This window comes from Vombatus ursinus, unplaced genomic scaffold, assembly GCF_900497805.2.
Source record: "Vombatus ursinus unplaced genomic scaffold, bare-nosed wombat genome assembly UNPS02014778.1, whole genome shotgun sequence".
Classification (NCBI taxonomy): domain Eukaryota; kingdom Metazoa; phylum Chordata; class Mammalia; order Diprotodontia; family Vombatidae; genus Vombatus; species Vombatus ursinus.
In genome coordinates, this window is record NW_020954556.1 from 21,864,510 (window position 1) to 21,870,933 (window position 6,424).

Consider the following 6,424-nt stretch of genomic DNA (forward strand, 5'->3'; position numbering starts at 1 on the left):
TTTCCTATAATTCCAAAACAGAGTGTGAGGCAATTGCTTAATCAACTTGATGGGATTTTAGAGCTTTGGCTATTGGATAAAAGCAACTGACATCATACAGTAAACCTATTGTGGTTGGCTGACAGAATAAGCCTCACCACCTTGGGTGAAGAGTCATAGAGAAAGCCATGCACAGCATTGGAAAAGTTAGGATTTGCAGAGTTGGAGACAGTGTTGGAGGTGGACCCCAGTGGCATTATCAAAAAGCAACAAGAGAGGATTTTCTCTACCACTAACTCTGTGCCACCAGCCCCACACCAGTCATGTAACTTTGAAGGGAAGCTACTGGACATTCAATGCACCATAGATGGACGCTTACTCCGTACAGATGGACAGATACAGATACATAGACACTCATCCATGAGAAGAAGCAGCTTCAAGGAGCATGACCCTTACAGTCAGAGGCACAGGTTGGGAAACACCACCGGACCCAGACTGGGCAGCCTAGCTGTGGGTGAGGAGCACGCTCTGGGAGCCCCGCTGAGTGCCTGCCGATAGAGATCCAGTCCCAGGGGAGATAGATAAGAGAGCTGGGTCAAGCACGCCAGGAAAAGAGAGGGGCCCTTTAGATAACACTAACTCTTGGGGCATTTTTCCTTCCATCAAACTAAAATCAGCACCTTTGCTCCTAGTTCTGCCCTTTGGGGCCTAGGTAAACTCATTTAATCTCCCTTCTGCGACAGTCTTTCAAATATTTGCAGATACCTATCATCAGATTGATGAACTGCCAACTTCTTACAATAGGTCTTGTGCATTCTTCCCTCACATCAAAATAACTTTGTATTTACAGCCCCCACCCTACACTAAAACTAATTTACATTTATGTTTACTTTGTATATATTTTGTGATTACTTTCCCCATCCCCAAGCTGCAAGTAATCCCCTTGAGGACAGGTAGTATTTCATTATTTTGTCATTGCATCCCCAGTGCCTAACATAGTGTTTATACTTGGCATTTTGAGGAGGTCGAGTAGGGATGGGGAGTGGGGGGGGTGGTGGAGGGTATGGACTTTTGATTTCTTTGGTGGGTGTTAGCAACTCCCAGTGAGAAAATTCACGCTACAGCTTCTCTGTATCCAGTAGGCAATGAGTAGAAGGTTAGTGAAAATGCCATTCTGGGGCAGCTAGTTGGTACAGTGGATAGAGCACCAGCCCTGGAGTCAGGAGGACCTGAGTTCAAATCTAGTATCAGACACGTACCACTTAATAGCTGTGTGACATTGGACAAGTCACTTAACCCCAATTACCTCACCAAAAAAAAAAAAAAAAAGAGGTTCTTCAAAATGTGTAGAATTGCCTCAGGGCATGCTGTTTCCTTTGCATTGGTGGTTCAGTCCCTAGAATACAGTCCCCTCAACTCCTGGCTGCTAGAAGTCATTTTTTCTCCTTTGTGTGTGTGTGGGGGGGGGGGGGGCGTTCAAGAAATTTGCCTGAGGCATTTTATAGCATTTTTGCTGGGCAGCTTGTGGAGCCTTGAATCTGCTTTTTGACAGCAAGGCTGAGTCTATCGTTGTTCCTGATGCAGATGCTACCATTAGCTATTGTTCTGTGGAATGCTATTGGGAAGACAGAAAGTTCAAAACTCTCCGCACCTTTCAAAGCTCACAAGGCTCTCTTCCACCCAAAGGATGGTGCGAGGAGCCCCAAGCTGCCACTCTCCTACTCTTCCCTCCCTCTTCCTCACCTAAGTGGATAGAATGCTGCGCTGGGAGTTGGGAAGACCTGAATTTAAATCTTGTCTCAGGCTCTCTTACTCACTGTGTGACCCTAGGCAAGTCACTTAATTTCTATTTGCCTTAGACTCCTCAACTGTAAAATGGGGATAATAATAGCACCTACTTTGCAGGTTGTTGTGAGGGTCAGATGAGATATTTGTAAAAGAATTTGGTATATAGTAGGTGCTATATAAATGCCTATTCCCCTCTCCTTCCTTGCTGAAACACTCTGTCCTGGTTCTTTCTTGATGTAATCTCTTTGGACTGAATTCGTTGGATATTTTGTAGGTGACTCTTAGAACATAACCAAGTTTCACCAGCCAATCAGAACAGTTTCCTGTGCAACTCTGGTTGATCACAAGGTCTCTTTGCACCTAGTCTAAAGTTTTTGAAAGATGGATTGACTGAAACATATTTTCACCTCCTTAAGGTGTCATTTAAATGAGGAGATGAAGTGATTTGAATGATTTAATCATCTTAGCTCCATCCTGATACATGCAAGAAGGAAACACTAGAAGCTTACCCAGTAAAAATAGGACTAAAGCAAAGATGCCCCATTCCTTCATTATTTGACATAGGTCTAGAAATGCTGGGAATTCCAATAAAGTAAAAAAAGAAAATTAAAAGCATAAAGATAGGCAAAAGAGCTAAAGTTATCCCTTTGGCTGATGTACTGATCATTTACTTCTAAGGAACTGGCAAGTAAAGTAATTGTGACAATTAATAGTTTCAGTCTAATTTCAGGTTGCAAAATAAATCACCAGCATGTCTATATAATTCTAACAAAGTCTAGGAGGCCATAACTGAAGGGAAGTCCCATTCAAAACAACTACAAAATGTGTGGAATGTCCAGGATCCAGTCTATTGACTATATGAAATGGAAATGTTTTTTCATGAACAAAATAAACACAACTACAAGGGAAAATAGTTGCTTGAGAAAAGATATATTTGCACCAAATATCTCTGAGAAGGGTTCGATATCCAAAATATATTTCAGCTAAGAAATTTTTAAGAATAAAAGCCACTCCTCAATAAATGAGTGGTTAAAGGATATGAATAAAGTCTTTAAAGGAAATATTGCAAACTAACTGCATAAAAGTGTTCTAAAACACTAATAATAAGAGAAATACCCATCAATCCCCCCCCCCAAAAGACAACAACAACAACAAACCCTTAGCTTTTACCTCACTCAGCAAATGAGCAGAGGTGACAAAAGATGGGAATAGGAAATGTTGTTGGCCAGCAGTGCTCAAACTCAAATAGAAATGGATCCTTGTAGGGTAATTATTGATTTAGAAATCTACAAATTAACATAATCTACATTACTCTGCATTTTCATTTATTTTGTTGAACATTTTCAAGTTACATTTTAATCTCAGCCAGGCTGCCCTCAGGAGTTTTGTTGGCTCTTCAAGTTTGACACCCCTTTAAGAGTGGACATATTGCTATTTGTCCTTCCTTCTCAAAGAGGACCGTGATGTCACAGTGGTGATGCCACGACATGCAAGTGAATTGGATTTAAGTGAGGGAGGGCTGTGCAAAGTCACCAGCCTCACTTTCTACTCCAGAGCCATCTGGGTTCAGTGGGCAGATATGAACCAGGATGACTGGAGATGGCCTGGGATGTAGTGGGGGACCTTGGTCTTTTCAAGCTAAAGTCTTTAACAGGTCTCAGTGATTAAGGCTTAATAAGAAATGAGGCAAAAAATTACTTCTTCAAAAAAAAAAAAGATATGGGAAAGGAAGACCCTTAGAGTTTCTGGCCAAAACAGAAACAATTGTTATTTACATTCATTCTGAGTCAATCAGAGCCTAAACAATGACCAAGTAGGGTTTGGCCTGGGACCTATTGTTGGCCAATCACCAAAGTGATGTCTTTGTCTTCTTCGAGAAGGACAAACAGCAACCTCTATCAGTAGAAAAAGAGCTTCCCACTGGGGACCAAACTTCCAGTTGGGCAACATGGGCATATTAAAGATTTGTTGGTGGAGTTGTGAAGTGGCTAACCATTCTAGATAGCAATTTGTAATTATGTTAAGTTAATAAAATACCTATTTCCTTTGATCTAAAGATTTCACTGCTACTCATATAACCCAGGGAGGTCAATGACAAAAATAAAGGCCTCATATACCATATTACATGTACATATATTCATATATACATACACACACACACATACATACATACATACATACATACATACATACATATATATCCAGATAGACATACAGACAGAGAAAGAGAGAGAGGTGTAGAAACAAAGAGACAGAGAGAGACAGAGAGAGAAAAACACTTTTTGGAAAAGCAAATAACTGGAAATAAAGTAGGTTTCTATTGATTAGGGAAAGGGTAGCAAAAATGCGATACATGAATGTGATGGAACATTATGACATGCTAAAGAACAATGACCATTTTGAATATGGAGTGTCAAAGAAGGGAAATATAAATTATAGAGAAAAGCAAAAGACTTCAACCAAAAATTATATTAAAAAAATAAGAAAATGTCCTTTCCTTCTATCACCCAATCTTCACCTTATTCACCTCATATAGCATGAACTTGAGGACTTTCACGATCCTGGTTGTTTTCCTTTATGCTCTCTAGCTTATCAATATGGTCCGTAAAATATGATGCCCAGAACAAATATGACATGTTAGATGTGGTGGTCATACATGAAATAGCTAAAAAAATTTTTGGTCTCTATGTACATGAAGACATACATTTACATGAAATGCTACTGATTTCAGAGGGTTTTACAATACATTGTCTGATTTGATCCTTGCTAAACCCAGTGATTGTAGCCAGGCAGCTGTTACTAACCTTATCCCGTCAATACAGAGGGCCACTAGGTGGCGCCATGGTGCACAGAGTACCAGGCCTGGAGTCTGGAAGACTAATCTTTCTGAATTCCAATCTGGCCTCCAAGGCTTACTAGCTGTGTGATCCTGGGCAAGTCACTTCACCCTATTTGCCTCAGTTTCCTCATCTGTAAAATGAGCTGGAGAAGGAAATGGCAAATCACTTTGGTATCTTTGCCAAGAAAACTCCAAGTGGGGTCATGAAGAGTCTGACACAACTGAAAAAAATCTGTCAATAAAGAAAAAAGGCTCGGAGATTAAGTGACTTGTTCAAAGTCATAGTTCTGATAAGGTGAACAGGACCCCATATTCATCATTCTCTGCTCTAAGAATTTATGGAGGAATGAGCTATCCTTTGATGATACGATGATTGTATATATGTATGTATGTATGCAGAGCTCTATGCATCTCTAAATCATCTGGAATCTATTGCTGCTTGGAGAGTGGATTTATAGAAGCCTGACCCCACACAATGCAATTCATAGAAAGTGTTGTCTCTGAGTAATAAAAATGTATTTATTTACACTATGCCTGTAAGCATTGATTTTTTTTTTGAAAGATGTTTTTGTATAGTAAGTTTTCAAAGGATTCTGGAAGAACTAGTGACATGAATCGATTTCTTAGATAAACTTCATCATCTTATCAGAAATAAGAAAAAAATGGTTCAGACTGGGAAAGTTTTCAAATTCTGTCTTGGTGCTTTCTTCCTTTTGAATGACATTAAATAAAAAAGCAAAGGGAATCGAGCGTAGGGTTGAGGGAATCATTTAATTTAAGAAACCAAAAGTAAGAAGCAGATGTAGATCTCAAACTATCTCTACCTGAAAGAATATATATATCTCTCAAGCCTGAGATCATTTTGAAGCTTAATTTTGTACTTGAGAGTTTGAATAATAAGGTTTAAGGAACTTTATAAAGTCTCTCATACATTTTGATGTATATGGGATCTTTATTTTTGTCATTGATTTCCTTGGTTTATGTGACTAGCAGTGGAATCTTTAGATCAAAGGATATACACATTTTAGTCACTTTACATAATTATGAATTCCTCTCCAGAATGGCTGGCCAGTTTACAACTCCAGTGGTCACTTATGTGCTATTATTATCATTCCCATTTTACAGATGAGTATAATGAGGGTTGAGAGAAGGTAAGTGACTAACCCAGGGTCACACAATACAGGAGGTATCTTGAAACTAGATTTGAATTTAGGTATTTCTTAGTGAAATTCATCACCCTAGTCACTGGACTGCCTAGATACTTATTATTGATATTATAACTAATGATGATGACCTTGATGATGATAAATGTTGCAGAACCATGCCTAATCTGATTAATGTCTTGTATATTAAGGCCTTATTAGGCCCTGCTTGGGGTCTCTCTGTATCATAAGATGGGAAATCTTGCAAAGAAAATGTTATTGGCTGATCCATCTTTTTTTCACTTGATTAGGCATAATAAGCCCCTTTGGTACAGGGTTCTTATCCAATCGATCCCCTCATTTTACAGATGCGTAAACTGAGAATCTGGGAGGTTTAGTGACTTGACTAAGGTCACAGGGCTTTGCAAGTCGCCCTCTCCACTTCCGGAGTGCCTCTGGACACATCCCTGAACCTCCTTGTGCCTCAGTTTCTTTATCTGCAAGAGGTTAAATTCGAAGGTCTTTTCCAGCTTTCAATTCTACGGGTGCTGAGGTGAGATCTTAGAGGGGCTGCGGGTGGGGGGGCATGGCCTGGGATGAGATGGACTGGGAGGGCCTGGGGGGGCGGGGCCTCGCTTCCAAGGACCTGGATCTGCTCCTAGGCTCCAGGAGCAAA